Source organism: Mauremys reevesii, linkage group 20, assembly GCF_016161935.1.
Source record: "Mauremys reevesii isolate NIE-2019 linkage group 20, ASM1616193v1, whole genome shotgun sequence".
Taxonomy (NCBI): domain Eukaryota; kingdom Metazoa; phylum Chordata; order Testudines; family Geoemydidae; genus Mauremys; species Mauremys reevesii.
Window position 1 is genome coordinate 12,577,822 of NC_052642.1, and position 16,599 is coordinate 12,594,420.

The 16,599-nt window shown below is 39.3% G+C and overlaps 1 protein-coding gene across 7 annotated transcripts in view; it reads left to right on the forward strand.

The window, feature by feature from the left end:
• The window catches only part of TPST1 (tyrosylprotein sulfotransferase 1), a 72,088-nt gene that overhangs the window by 17,532 nt on the left and 37,957 nt on the right, over window positions 1–16,599 (forward strand). The gene's annotated exons all lie outside the window — the stretch shown is intronic.

The following is a 16,599-nucleotide window of genomic DNA, read 5'->3' on the forward strand; positions in this document are numbered from 1 at the left end:
AGAGTATAGATTTGGGACTTGGATCTCTTATGTATATTGTAAGAGAACTAGGAGATTAGAATAATACATAAAGAAAGTGATGGAAAGATGCCATCACTTTTTGGGGTGTGTGGAGGGAAATTGAATAGTTTTCTCACTAGGAAACTATATTAAGGATTAAAGTGATTGCTATGTACTAGTCCTTTATGTAAACAAAATGCCAGTGTCATGTAAATGGGGAAGGAAAATGAAAAAGGAGAGACAACAATATAATGAAAACAATCATAGAGCTTGGAGAAACTGTATAGTCTGGATGACTGAGCATAGTATTAGAAGTCAGGACCTCTGTATTCCTAATTCTGGTTCTGCTATTGATTTGTGACCTTGGGCAAGTTATTTAATTTCTCTGCTTCTGTTTCCCAATCTGTAAAATTGGGATAATACATATTTACCTGCACCGCAATGACGTCATAAGAATTAATGTTTGTTTAGTGCTTTGTACATGTAAAATGCTACTGAAATATTAATTATTTTTTCAGAGTGAAGGGGAAGGGTGGTTTATAATGTCCCTCATTGGAATGGTCTGTTAAATGAGCCTTTCTCGAAAAGAGCAATTTGTGTTGCTGTTTTAAGTGGTGTACAATAAATACTTCAGTTATGTTTCTCAGTGTAGTGCTATAACATTTTGTTTCAGTTAACTTGCCTATACATTCTTCTTTGTAATTAACATACTTGAAAAATCAAAGGCAGGTCAGCTGGTTAAATTAATTCCACAGATCCTTTAATTCAAGCCCTTTCTTTAAGTGTGCCTTTTGGAAAGGTTGCTATAAACGCATACAGATGTGTGATTGTTCCTAGCATTTCATTACTGTTGAAATGGGTTTAAGCTAGATCAGTGGTTGTCAATCAGGGGTATGCAGAAGTCTTCCAGGGGTACATCAACTCATCTAGATATTTGCCTAGTTTTACAACAGGCTACATTAAAAGCACTAGCAGAGTCAGTACAAACTAAAATTTCTTAGACGACTTGTTTATACTGCTCTATATACTATACACTGAAATGTAAGTGCAGTATTTATATTTCAATTGATTTATTTTATAATTATATGGTACAAATGAGAAAATCAGCATTTTTCAGTAATAGTGTGCTGTGACACTTGTATTTTTATATTTGTTTTATTTGTAAGTGGGTAGTTTTTAAGTATGGTGAAGTTTGGGGTACACAAGATGAATCACACTCCTGAAAGGAGTACAGTAGTCTGGAAAGGTTGAGAGCCACTGATCTAAATCAATTCCACTGACATCTGTAAGTATCTTTTTAAAACAATATTACAAAAATATTTTTGTTTCAAAGGGATTTCTTGCTGTCCTAATGGTCTTACTGTTGGGGTGATTCCTTATAGAAAATACTGAGTCAATAGTAATGATCTGAGACAAAGTACTTTAGGAGAGTATCACTGCTAGAATTATCTAAATTGGACCAAAGAGAGATGCAAAAGGCTGACTGTACAAAGGTACAGAAATAAAGAGCCAGGTTCCAGAAATGAAATGACTGAGTTTAAACCAAGTGTAATTTGCATCAATGTGTTTCCTCTGGAGCTGGTTTAATGAATTCTGGGGACGGGTGAAGTGTGGTGGGCAGTAGAAAACGTGTCCCAGTCCTGTATTTCACTGCATGTTAAAATGGCTAATGCTTGTAATTAAATTCTTTGTAGATACAATTGACATTTTGGCCCACCTGGTAACATTTTTGTTACATCCTGTAAGAATGTGGTAGTAATTTTTTGCCTATTGATTAGTTTAGTGACTTCTGTAGTGCCTGATTTCCTACTGCCCACAGAGTATTTGGTGGCAGGGTAGAACCTTTGTTCTACACAGGAAGGTTTAAGAATCCTTTACAACAGGTTTTTGTAGCAGCTTAAAGGACAAAACTGGACCTGGGCAGGACTGGAAGAAAGGGTATGAGTTAAGGAGCCTGCCAGTTCTTCTATGTTTTTTATCTCAGCTAGAGGCAGGTTTAACTGGATAGGCTTCAGCTCTTTGAGCAAAATAAGCAAGGGTTGTCCACAGAGACCCTAGCCAGCCAGGGATTACTTAAGCCTCCCTCTGTTGAGCAGGGAAACAGGCTGGTTCAAAGAACTAAGTGTCAGCAAAGCAGAGGCTTCTGGGGGTTCTTATCTCATTTCTTCTCCTGCCTCCCAGGAGGTCTGGCAGAAGTAAGTTGGATGGAAGAAAACACATAACTGCCCAGGCATGTATCATCAGCCACTGCTGTCAACAGTCTCTTCTCATAGCTCCAGGTCATGGAGGAAAGGGTAGGAAAGCAGCTTGGACCTGAATGACCAATTAATTGGGCCACTTGGCCCACCTCATCCTTTCAGTCCACCCCTTCCTGCTGTATTTTTACCAGGAGATTATTTAGCTCCTTTATGATGTCACTCTCAAATGGGTTTCCTTTTACAGCCTCTCTTGGCAGGTTTAGCTCAGCATCTCTGGGTAGCAGAGGTTAACGTCACTAGAATGGTCACTGGACTGCTCCTTGACCTCAGACCTTGCAGGGCTGAGATTTGTAACCTTTTGGGATGTGGATTTGTGGGCAAGAGCAAGCGCTGTTGTTCGTCAGAGACACAGGCCAAGAGACTAAGGAGCAGGGGGAAGACCTGTTTCTAGGAAGGAAAGCCAAACTTTAGGGTGTGTGGGGTAGAAGATTTTCCAAGACAAAAGTAAATCCTCAGAGAAGTTGGCGAGCCCTATTTTTCCTTCATAGTTGAAGTGGAAATCTAATAGGCAGAGACATAAACCAAAGAACTGCCCAGAACAGGGCAAATCTATCTTGAATTGTCTATACCTGCTGAGGGAGAAACTAGTCATTGTTCTCCTGTCTCAGTCCCCTTTATCTGAGTCATATCAAGGGAATGAACAGGCTCCAGGGAAAATGACCAAAGGCTTGATGGCCTGATAAAACAAAGCCAGATGTTATATGGCAAACCTTCCTCCCAGCAATTCTCTTCAGAAGCACTTTGGCCAAAAACTATGAGGCGTACCACTCAGGAAAAGCAAGATAAAACCCATAGAAATCTAAACAGTCATAGGTGGCGAGTTATATGGGCCTGTGGTTCCCGTGCGCCACCAATACTTAGGAAAGTGGATCCGGCTCCACCAGTGTTTGGGCTTACTGCGCTTCAGGAGGACATGGGGCCCAGGATATGGCCTGGGAGGTTAGCGGGGGGGGGGGGCCGGTGCCAGCAACAGCAGCAAGCGACATGGCCACAGCCCACTGCACCCTGCTGGCTCCCAGTGTCGCTCGTGGGAGGGGACAGAAGCCAGAAAGAGGCAGGGCGGGGGCTTGGAGGAAGGGATGGAATGGGGTCGGAGCAGGGATGGGCTGGGGGTGGGTCGCTGCTGCCGGTGCCAGGCCCCCTGCTATCTTCCCGGGCTGCCCTGGACCCCATGTGCCCCCCAAAGCGTGGGGCTCAGAGCGGTTGCCCCAATCTGTCCTATGGATGGGATAGCTTTGTTTTGGGCACCACCAAAAATTATATAAACTTGGCACCCATGAGTACAACTCCAGTTTGTCTTTTTGGGAAGAGGCCCAGTTATCAGAATTTGAACCAGAGGTTCAAGAAAAGGAAGTGGAGGACAAGCTAACTGTTCCAGAATATTTGACACCTTCTTTAGAAGGGCATTAGCAATGCTGGTCCCCTGTTTGCTCACCTTTCTAGAAAGTTGTCTCTGGCCAAACAGTAGCTATAGCAAAGGATTAAATTTGACGCTCACTTGCTCCTTTCTCCTGACTCAGGTTTGAACTTTAAAATGTACTGGACTGCTTAAATGCTATAGTGAGCACCAGCAGCTCCACTTTTCTTAAACAAGGACATTTTTTTAAATTGTTCCAATGTAATACAATGGGAAGTGAAATATTGTTATCCTACTAACATTAACGTGGCATGTACTGGACTTTGCTGGTGTAACTCCACTTACTGTGACTGAGTTCATGACTGCATAGAATTTAACTGACTTCATATTTTTAGATATATTCAGTATGTGCAATGTGAGAGAGTTAATCACTCACTTTGCTTTGTTAGCATCCCCTGTGGTGAATTCATGGCTCTAATGCTCTCTGTGAATAAATTCATTTACTTGTACTTCTGGCCAAAAGTACAAAGTGTGGCTAGGATTACAGGGGAGAAAGTTAAAATAGGCTCTACGAATTTCAGCAAAAATTGTGGAATATATTCTACATTAGGCTTGATGTATACGTGGGTTTTCTATAAATATTCCAGTTGGAAACACTTACCGCAAACTAATGCCTCTGATGGTTCGTATTATGATAACCAGAAGTCCCTTGGGACAGTCAGTACTCCTGACATGTAAATTAGACTATAACCTAAACCTTAAATAGCACTAGTTATTCAGTTTGTACAGGGCATTTGGCATACTATGAATATGAAATATTTTACACTATATTTTTCATATTTAGATTTTCTGCTAATTGATTTATCAAATCAATTGTAAATGTACATGTAATGAGTCTCTCTCTCCACACACACACACACACACACACACATATGTGTATGTATATATACATCAAAACTTCAGTACATAGGAATATATTGTACATGTTCTATAATACCAGTGGTATTTGCTGGGTAATATTTGACTTAAAATATATTTTTGCTTTTAGAGATGTTTAAATTATTATTAGATATAACATAGGGAGGGGAGGAGCAGATGGAACTGAAGCCATCAGGGATCTGAACATGCCCACACTGGCTTGCTTTAAGTCTGTTAATTGTTTTTGTTTTCTGTTAAAAATATATTTTGGAAGATGCATGATATTTAACTATAGATCTTTTTGTATATCTGATGCCCCTAGAGGCTCAATTGAAGGCATCAATTTATTCAAAACTAACCAGTATCTAATATGTACAAATATGGACCATATCCTAGAAATGTGGTTTTACAATATTAATGGGGAAATACGTATCTTTAGAATAAGGTTATATTTCTTTGCCATGAATTTTCTTACTGTGTTCTCTTAGAATGTGAAGGGACCTAATCAACTTTCCAAAAGAATTAAAATCCTGAGATTCCTCAGACCAAAAAAGTGCCATGTAGGTTTATTGCAGGAAACTCATCTAGCAGAAATAGATGCTGATAGCTGTTGAGTATCTTTCATCATTGAATTCTAAGAGCAGAGGCGCATCCATCTTAGTTTGTAAAAATATAACTTCTTAATGTATAGAGTCTTGGTCTGGTTGTGAAGGAAGATGCCTTCTTCTTGAAGATTGTTTCAACTCAAAATAGTTAATTCTAGGAAGTATTTACAATCCAAGTGGAGGTAATTCCGAATTTTTCAAAGACATTGCAGACATTCTTTCGAATAAAAAAGACATTCCTGGGCCTGGTCCCACACTAAGAGGCCCTTTAGGGCTCAGGCCCACTGACCGCTCTGGACAGCAATCTGAAGAATATTTCTGTTTGCCAGCGTGGAGCTCCGATCAGCACGGGTGGTGATGCAGTTAAAAATCAAAATAAAGAGAAAGCCAAAGAATCAAATGGACAGTTCTGCAGTCTCTGAAAAGCATTTGCATTCTTGGCTACATGTCCCCTATCTTTACTGAATGCTGCAGATAGACGCGATGGTGCAGCTCATCATCAGCCTTTGGCACATGGGGCAGTGCAAAGGCAGATGGTACAATGATAACCATCATCATCATCATCACAGGGGCAGGGCTTCATCAGCCCCCCCCCACCTGTCATAAAAAAAAAAAAGATTCAATTGCCCTAGCAGCAGGATGCTGGGCTCCCTCTCCTCCACACTCCTTAATGTCCTATGTGGACTATCATAATCACACAGGGGGGACAATGCTATGGTAGCCCAGGAAGGCTGGGGAAGAATGGAATGAACAGGTGGGAGCTCATAATCTATGCAGGATCTGACACAGAGCAGCTGTGCTCTCTGGTTCTCTGATACAGTGGTTCTCTAGTACACTTGCCCATATTCTAGGCAGGACTGATTCTATTTTTAGATACAGGCTCCATGATTGCCATGCTATGGCATCTTCCAGGGCAATCCAGATACAATCTGTTTTGTTAAACTGGTTTATCTGCAATACTTGGTGGTGATTGGAGTACTATGCTAGATAAACATGAGCTGCAGCTCTCAAAGCACAATAGGCTAGCCCTTGTTATTAATGAATGAACTTGATTTAAAAGATATGTGGTGACTGAGACATCCTGAAGTGAGCCTATACATATTTCTGTACAGTACATTCATCTTACTCCAGAACTGACTTTTTTCTTGTCTTCAGAACTGATTCCAGCATGCCTTGAAGTAACTATTGATAATATATTAACTTCAGATCATGCTCCAATTATACTTACCATAGATGCTGGTTACATACACATCATTAAAATCTTATAGGAGGAAATGGAACACTGCTACTAAAAGATGCAAAATTTTGTTCCATGGTTGATTCAGTCATCTCTAAGTTCAGACAAGAAAATAAGTGCACAGTTACCTAAGATACCATCTTTGGGGAAGCTCTCAAAGCTACTGTAAGGGGTGAATGCATAAATCATGCCTCCCAAAAGAAGAGAGAGAGACTCAAGTTATTAGACTCTCTGGCCAACAAAATAGATGAGTTGCAGAGAATGCACAAGACTGGCCAAATTAATGAAAACCTCATATGCTTTCTAATCAACATGTAACATAAATATAATTAATGCTTATCCAGTCAAGTTGAATTTACACTCAACAGGGTTAAACAAAGATATTATGAATGGGGATATAAAGCTGGTAAACTGCTTGCCAGAAGACTTAAAATGGAACTAGCCAACAACAACATTTCTTCCTTATTACAAAAAGACGGGAGTGCATCCTTGAACTAATAGATAGAATTACTTAAATTGATTATTTATATCAAGCTTTATATAAATCAGACAACCAATTTAGCTCTAATAAATTTGATCATTTTGTTGAAGGCCTACCTTTTAATACCCTAACTGCTGAACAAGTGTTGTTTATGGACAAAGCTTTCACAACACAAGAGGTTGAACAGACTTTAAAAAATGTGAATTCTGGCAAGGCCGCTGGGATGGATGGCTTTCTGGCTGATTACTACATAACATTTTGTAATCAGCTATCTTCTGTTCTTTAAAAGGTCTTCACTGAAACATTTAAAAAAGGAACCATGTCTTGTGACCTGAGAACTGCTTTAATTACTTCAATATTAAAGAAGAACAAAGATGGCTATAACAGTGGCAACTTCTGCCCCATATCTCTGTTGAACACAGATTGCAAAGTAATTGCAAAAATTGTAGCAACATGACTGAACACCATCATCCCATGTTCATTAAAGGAAGATTGGCTGCTGCTGATACAAGAAAAATCACACACTTGATCCAGCTCAGATGTCAAATGTTCCCTTATCTCTAGATGCAGAGAACTCTCCCCTCGCTTCACTATCAACTAATGGAAGTATTTCTCTCATATTTCAGCAAGAAAGAGGGACATGACAGGGCTGTCCGCTCTTATTCCCCCTCTTAAATCTCTCTTGAATGACTGGCAATGTACATATATCAGCACTTAGCCATTTAAGGTGTGACCTATAAATGAAAGAATACAAAATTCATTTACATCCTGATGACTTTTTTTTATTATTGAAGAATCCATCCTCATCAGTCCCATCATTATTGAATGTAGTTGATATTTTTGGAAAGTTCTCTGGTTTTTGCATTAACAGGAATAAATCACAAACAATGAATATATCCAAAAGACCAGATCCTTCTCAGTTTCAGCATCATGCATATTTGACATGGGAGTAAATAACTTATTTAAGTGTTAAGATTAGTCCTAATCTTCCCAAAATTGTTTCTATAAATATGGACTATATAGTAAAAGAAATTTCCAAGTGTAGGAGGATAGGGAACCATGGAAGATTTTGTTACGGCCTAGCTTAGGCAGTTCCGCTTTCTCAGCCTCCGGTTATTGTAGGACACGGCATGCTAGTTTCAACCTGCCGTAACCGGCTGGAATTGCTGCGTGGCAAGCCCCAAGGCTGTTGGCCAAGGGGGCGGCCCCGGAGGGTGGAGAGTTCCTATTGCATTATGTATGAGCTGGTTTGCTGTTGTTTGTATAAATATGAGCATGCTTTGTGTTTGCTTTTGGACTCCGTACCAGGCTGGCTCCAGGGCGCTGGGTTCCCCACCTCTGTGACAGCACGCTTGGAGTCCCCGTTGCAGATGTGTCACTTTACCTTCATTAAAGCCAATAACTCACAGTGTGTGTGGGCCTTGTTCTTACAGAGCACCCTGGGAGGGCCGGGGCCTCCCTGGAACGCAACACCAAGGATGTAGAGAGGTGGCGTCTCCTCCCTCTGTTTGTACTGGGTAGAATAGAAATAGCCAAAATGAATATCTGCCCAAGATTGACTTATATCATTAACCTATTGCCTTTCAAGGGCACTCCCTCACTCTTTGCTCAAATAAATAGCCTTATCCTGCAATTTATATGGGATAAAAATCAGCCTCACTTGTCATGCCAATAGCAACATGCCAACCTTTCACATGTCCTCTATACCTGTCAACAATGCATGGCTCTGGTCTCAAAAACTTTGTCTCACTATCTTCCTTTCTCCAAGCTTGAGTATTTTAGCAATGCTGGATGAGTTGGTATTACCAGTTAACACTGAGAAATGGATTGCAGTGACACTTTTAGTGGCCAAAAAAGTTACTTTGAAAAAATGGAAATGGGCAATTCCTTTCTCATACACAGACTGGCTTATTGAGCTCTCTACTGCTGCATTGGTGGGGAAAAAATTACTGTAATAGAAATGCTTGGAAAAAATATGAGGATGTCTGGTCACATACGAAACTATTGCATACTTTTGGAATTTAGTATATATCAGTCCCTGATACTCATAGGTAATGTTCTCACATGTTTATCTATTTAGTCTCTTTAATAATTGATGTCCTGCATGACCTCTATGGGTTCATTTTTATTTTGTTTTATAGGTTTTTGCAAATAATGTTGAAATTTGTTGTTTGTATGCTATTTCTATCTTGTGTATGTATTTATGTTTCATTGGAGGCTTATATTTTACATAAAACAATAACAGTAAAGTTAAATAATAACGGGAAAAACAAACAAACCAGTGTGCTCTACATAGGGTCAGTTTTGATTATTGCATCTTTTTTGTAATTTCACAAGCTGATCAAAACCCAGGGCATGCTAGATGGTGTAGCATGCACAAAAGGAGTCAATCATCTGAGTTACCAGTTAGGCATGTTAACTTTTCATGTGTGGCTTTAGGAAATGCTTATCCAGTTGTAGCATTATATGCACATAACAAACTCTGTGATTTTAAACAAAGTTTCTTACCATTGATGCTGGTTTTAAATTCAGTTTTTGTTGCCAAGGTAACTTTACTGAGTACTTTCATTTCTGTTGCTTTGGTTTATTGAATCATTGACAGCTCACCAAGGCTTTTGTCAGCTCATTTGGGATGCTGATCTGTATATTCAGTTAGAATAAAAGTTGTGCAGGAAATTTTAAATGTCAAGATTGTTCGTTCTTAGGCTGCTACTGTTTGAGGTCAGCCCCCCGAAATGTGCAGTGAAATTCATGGGGTTTATTCACAAACTGAAAAACTTCAAGTATCTTATATTTGTACAAATATTATTTGATATTTGAGCCAGGGATACAGGAGACTTGCCTGTTACCATTTGTTCCCACTGATCTATCTGTGAGGAACAGCTCCCAGGAAGGGGATTGACCTAACGGAAACTCAGATGCTGGGGAGGAGAATACCTAGTGGGTCAAGAGGTAGTGGGCCAGTGGTTGGATTTTAATGGGGAGCACTTTATTCAGGGTAAGTAACAAGTATTGCTGACTAAGGTGGAAAATTTGTGAGGGAGACAGTCATTAAAATTTTGGCAGTACATCAGTGTTTAGAGCTCTTTAAAATTAAAAACATGTGCAATTCATATTGGTGATGTGAGCTATTTCAGCACTGGAGAAGAACAAGTGTTCCTTAAGTCTCAGTTAAGGTGTATATATATATTTTTAACAACGTTTGAAGTTTGACAGTAATACTCGGGTCTTCAGGCCAGCTACCCCTTCCAAGAGTCCAGTGCTGTTGAGCAGCAGATTCTAAAACAGAAAATCTTTTAGCAGTAACTTTGCATTTTGATGAAAAAATTATATTCCTCCTTAAGGTATAAAGATCCAGAGTTTGCTTTGGCACCAGCAGCAGAATATTTTAGGATAGCAGAAACAGTAGGTTCACTAAAAAATTATCTTTAAAAAAGGGAACAAAGAGGACCCAGGGAATTAGAAACCAGTCATACTAACTTCTGGAAGGGTAATGGAGTAAATTATTAAACCATCAATTTGTAAACACCTAGAGAATAATAAGGTTATAAGGAATAGCCAGAATGTGTTTGCCAAGAAGAAGTCATGCAAACTGACCTATTTTCCTTCTTTGATAGGGTTACTTGCCTGATGAATGGGGGAAACGGTAGATATGATGTATCTTGATTTTTAATAAGGCTTTTGATTCATATAACAAACTAGGGAAATTTGAAATAGATGGAATTATTATAAGGTGGGTGTACAACTAATTAAAGACTATACTCTGAGTAGTTATCAATGGTTCTGTCATGGGAGGGGCCTACCTAGTGGGATCCTGGAGGGATCTGTCCTGGGTCCAATACTATTCAATATTTTCATTAATGATTTGGATAATGGAGTGGAGAGTATGCTTATAAAATTTGTGGATGACTCCAAGATGGGAGGGGTTGCAAGCACTCTGGATGACAGGATGAGAATTCAAAAGGACCTTGACAAATTGGAGAATTGGTCTGAAATCAACAAGATGAACTTCAGTAAAGACAAGTGCAAAATGTGCATTTGATGTTTTCTTCCCAAGAGTAGTACAACTACAAAATGAGGAATAACTGGCTAGGTGCTACTACTGCTGAAAAGAATCTGGGTGTTGTTGGGGATGACAAATTGAATATGAATCAACTATGTGATGCAGTTGGAAAAGAAGACACATCATGTTGGGGTGTGTAGCCTGACCCAAATTTGGGTAAATATAATTGTAACTTGAGGATTAACAGGTTTTTGTTCCGATATAGACCCAGTAAGATTATTGTAAAATTATCATATAATTTGGGAACCCCAATGTGCACAGGTGCAACACTTACTCTATAAAAAGAACAGGAGTACTTGTGGCACCTTAAAGACTAACACATTTATTGTAGCATGAGCTTTCGTGAACTACAGCTCACTTCTTCGGATGCATACAATGGAACACACAGACAGGAGATATTTATACATACAGAGAACATGAAAAGGTGGAAGTATGCATAACAACAGGAAAAGTCTAATCAATTGAGATGAGCTCTTATCAGCAGGAGGAAAAAAAACTTTTTGAAGTGATAATTAAGATGGCCAATAGAAGGTGTGAGGAGAACTTAACATAGGGAAATAGATTCAATTAGTGTTGAATTTTCATGTTCTCTGTATGTATAAATATCTCCTGTCTGTGTGTTCCATTCTATGCATCCGAAGAAGTGAGCTGTAGCTCGCGAAAGCTCATGCTACAATAAATTTGTTAGTCTTTAAGGTGCCACAAGTACTCCTGTTCTTTTTGCGGATACAGACTAACACGGCTGCTACTCTGAAACTTACTCTATAGGAACTCTTTCTATATATAAATATGATTTATTAATTTTAGCAAAGATTATACACACACTTAAACTTAACAAAGCAGATATAGATAATACAGAAAGTACATCTGGACATGCATACTTACACCCTGATCTTTTATACTTAACCATTTTTTTTATCACCGTAATCGTTCTCATCTTCCCCGGCGGCCATTATTCTGGTCCCTCTCAAGGTCTACATTTTTTCAGCCTCTCTGCTGCCCCTGGGATGTTACTTCTATAGTTGGTTACACTGACGCTGCCATGACCAGTGCATATTCAATAGAAGTCCTTATTTGTATTTCCTCCCCTTAAGGTATCCATTTTCTATAGGTTAGTATATGTATGATGTTACCTTATTAGCATACATGTCAATTTACTGTCATGGCAGCTTTGCGGTTGGAGAGTCTGTCCGGAACTTTCCGGATGCTGGTGTCAGGTATGTTTTGTGCTGGGGTCAGCTGTGTTCTATGGGTGGCTGATGTCAGTATTTTGGACAAAATTCTCCCCCTTGCATGATACTTTTAGTTCACTATGACTTATGAGTTACTTAAGTTTATCTATGCCAAAGATTATCGGCCGCAAGCCTCACACTATTTACTAAAGCCAAATCTTACAGGATAAAAGCCTGTAGGTTCCTTGTATTACTACTAAATATTATAAAGCAGAATAACAAAGCAATTAATATAATACAGGTAAGCTGGCCAACTGGGCTACAGGTGTATGAACAGGAATGTTGCATGTAAGACCTAGGAAGTAATTGTCCCTCTTTACTCGGCACTGTGAGATGTCAGCTGGAGTACTGTGTCCAGTTCTGGATGACACAATTAGGAAAGGTCTGAACAAATTGGAGAGGGTCTAGAGTAGAACAACAAAATGATAAAAGATTTAGAAAACCTGACCTATGAGGAAAGATTTTTTTAAAAAATGGGAATGTTTAAGAATGTTGAGAATGGAAGACTGAGGGGGGACCTGTTAACAGACTTCAAATATGTTAAAGGCTGTTATAAAGAGGACAATGATCAATTGTTCTCCATGTCCACTGAAGCTAGGACAAGAAGAAATGGGCTTAATCTGCCGCAAGAGGGATTTACATGAGAGATTAGGAAAACCTTTCTAACTATAAGTGTAGTTAAGCTTGGAAATGGGGATTTCACAACCTCCCTTGGAAGCCTGTTATTGGAGGTTTTTAAGAACAGGTTGGACAAACACCTGTCAGGGATGGTTAGGTTTATTTGGTCCTGCCTCAGTGCAGGGGGCTGGACTTGATGACCTCTCTAGGTCCCTTCCAGCCCTATATTTCTATGATCAACCCAATTGGACTCAGTCAGTTTCAGTAGAATCGGCCTATCTCTATCCCACTGACCTCAATAAAAGCTGCTGTGGTCTCAGAATTTTTGTAAATTGGACAAGTGCCTAAAACATAGATTTAAGAGCCAGACTTTAATCTCCTGTTTTTTAAAATGTTGGCCCTGGATTCAATCTCTAGTTTTGCTATTGACACACTTTGTGACGTTGGGCAAATCATCTAACCTCTCTGCACCATTTTCCCCTTCTTTAAAATTGAGATAACAATTCTTGCTTCAGAGATACTGCAAGACATTAAAGCTAAAGCATCTTTAGATCCTTAGATGACAGACATTATATCAGTGAAAAATTTTATTTACACTCTGTTTAGGTTTAAAATTTGACCTTCCTTAAAATTATAATCTGGAGAAGAATGTGTTCTGGAGTGTACTTCTTTAAAAAGCATTCTATCTGAGTATTTTACACATCTATTTGGCTTTCAGGAGTTGAGTCATAGTATGACTAGAAAATTTACTAAAGCAATTGAGGGGGAAACAAATATCTAGCCAAACCACTGTTGCTTATGCACTGGTACTGCAAATCCAGCCTGTGAAGTAAAGTTTAACTACTTGCCTGCAGGACCGGGTAGGATCCTTCGGTAACACTGGTACTCAAAGAAGAAAGTAAAAAAAAAAAGAGCCTATTTGTAACAGGGAAAATATTAGTTTATCCATCTCCATTTGGTGAAATTGTTACGGAAGGAAATGATGCCTTTAAGAGGGTGTTTAAAAACTGGACTGTATAAAATACTTCAATACATAGCATGTTTCTGAACCAGAAGAGGGATTGTGCTACAGTGCATTAGTTTAATCTGTTTTGACAGCCTTCATTTCTGTACCTTGACAAAAGTGAAATGACTCCCCCCCCCAAAAAAGAAACAAACTCCACAAATAAGAGCTTTCATGCTGTTTTTTCAGAGCCCTGGGGAGATCTGTCAGTGCTCTTGCTGCTGCTGTGCTAATTGGCTTTCTCATATTTGTCGTGTGTGCTTGCCCGAAGATTTAATGAAAAGCAGCCATGCATTCAGATTGCTAACCTTAGGTGATGGATTTTTGGCAACAAAGGGCCCTCCTCTCCTCAGACACATAAATAGCATGTATGTGCACAGACCTATGTACTTGAAGCTCAAGATGGGCTAAAAGAAGGAAGGAACTTGCAGGTGCTGTTCATAGAGAATCTGAACGTTGTTTGATATCTTATTTCCATCCAGGACTGAGCTTCACTTTCTGTTTTGGAGAAGCTTTATTACATAATTAAATGTTAACACATTATGCAAGGTTTTAGCTTTTCATATTGAATGCTAAATCTTACATCAGGATTTATTATACATTCTCTCCTTATTTATATAGCTGTTTCATATTTTAGCTGACGTTTAATACATTCCTACTTCTATGGGTAGTTTTTCAATTTGCAGCGTGGTCAAGTGATAAGTTTAACACCAGTGAGAATATAAATATGTAATTTCCTTGTACATCAAGACAGAATTCAAAGCTATGGAGATGGTAGAGGAGTAAAGGCCAGATTTAAAGCCTGCCTAGTGAAGGAACATTTTAAATAGAGGATGTCTTATTCTAGAAGCTGTGGATGTGCAAAGAAGGAAAAAAATCTGAATATTGGAATTGGGGTGGGTGGAATTCTCCCATTTAAAACATGAAAAATTATTTAATCAAGAGCCCAGTCTCACCATGTTGGCACACCCAAAGTTCCTCTTGAAATTTGAGTCCTTGTTTACTTGTTGCAGCTATGTTGATTTTTTTTTAGTGCCCAGAGGCCCCAATCAAAACTGAAGCTCTACTCGGGCAAGGTGCTAACACAAAGTAAAAGATAATCCCTGGCCCCAAAGAGCTTTCAGTCAACAGTATTGCAATCAATTAAGTCAAAACTTGTATTTTGTAATTATTTAACAAATAAATCTGACTCGCTAGCACAGTTGGAAGTGTAAAATGGCTACATATTTTCTTTATATTTAAAACTACTTTAGTGTATTGGATACGTTATTTCCATAATATTTTGTTGATAAAATAAACAATGGTTTTTTTTTTTAAATCACTATACTCATGGATTTTTTTTTTTTTTTGGTACAAACAACTGGCATGCATTTGTAAATAGATGTATCATTTGAGATGGTTCCAGTTCTCTCTTCACCTAGTTAAAAGTTGCTTCTTTGTTGGTGCCTGAGCCTGGGTACTAAAGCTGTTCTTTGCTCCTGGCACTTTCTTTCCTGAGGTCAGAATTCATTTGCGCTGTCTGAGTCACCCATCAATAACTTCTTCAGTTGAGAGATCCGTTTCAGATTCTCATAAGCAAAAGAATACTTATTTTAAAGTTTATGGGAATAGAGTGCAAACAACAAAGTAAAAGTAAAAATAGTTGATGCTCCGCGTTCCAAACCTAAAAAGAAATAGAAATATCTTTGTGGGTATATTTTGTGTTGACTGCGTTATGAAAGCTCTTCCTCTTTTTCCCCCTCCAAAGCAGTTTTCCTGAAAGCTCTAGAATTTTTTTTTAATTGCATTATTTAAATGTATGTTTTTATTAAGGCATTTGCAACGTGTAGGGTTGTATGAAGTTGACAAAGGGGGGCTGGGGCTTGCTTGCAGCTTGCGCTTGCTGCAGCGCTGCAAGCACACACTGCCACACCTGCAGGGCACAGGCAGTGCCAGTGCTGCAACCTCTGCTGGGCAGCTGCTGGCTGGCCAGCTGCGCTGGTGATCCTGTAGATGCTCATCTGCTCTCTCCCAGCGTGTGCACACACACACACACACTTTGGCTGGCCTCCGAGAATAAGGAGGAGAAAGGAGACTCTTTTTTTTTTTTTTTTTGTTATTTGTTTGTTTTGTTTTTTTTGTGTTTTGTTTTTGAGAAGTTTTCCGCTCCGTGGCCGGCTTCTAGCCGGAGCTCTGCTTGCTAATCTGTTTGCTGTGATCAATCCAAATCATCCTCAATGAGATCCTCCTCCTCCTTCCTCCTGGCTCTGTGGAGCTCCTCCTGCTGCTCTCTAAAAAAAAAAAAAAACAAAGTCATCTGTGCTGCTGATGATCTGCTGTCTGTAAACAATCAAATGAGAGGCAGGCAGCAGGTGCAAGGGGTGCAGGTTGTTTGCAATTAAGAGTTAAGAAGACTAAGGAAAAAAAAAAAATTTTTTTTTTTTTTTCAAGCTAAACACACACAGTGTTGGCTCCAAAATCTCTCTCTTTCCCCCCTCCCCCCACACACACCCCCCCCCCACCCCCCTCTTTGAAAAGAAACGCACGTTGCAGCCACTGCTGGGATGGGATGCATAATGCACATCCTCAACAGCGCTGGAAATGCTGCAAATGTGGCCACACACCAGCGCTGGTAGCTGTGAGTGTGGCCACACACCAGCGCTGCTCCTACACAGCTGGATGACCAGCGCTGCAAACTACCAGCGCTGCAAACCGTAAGTGTAGCCAAGCCCATAATTGTTGACAGTCAATTACTGCCATTAATGATCATTGGTTGTAATTTTCTTTAAATGGTAATATTAAATTTATGCTCTTTAATTGGGAGCATGCACTTTACATTCTGATTGTA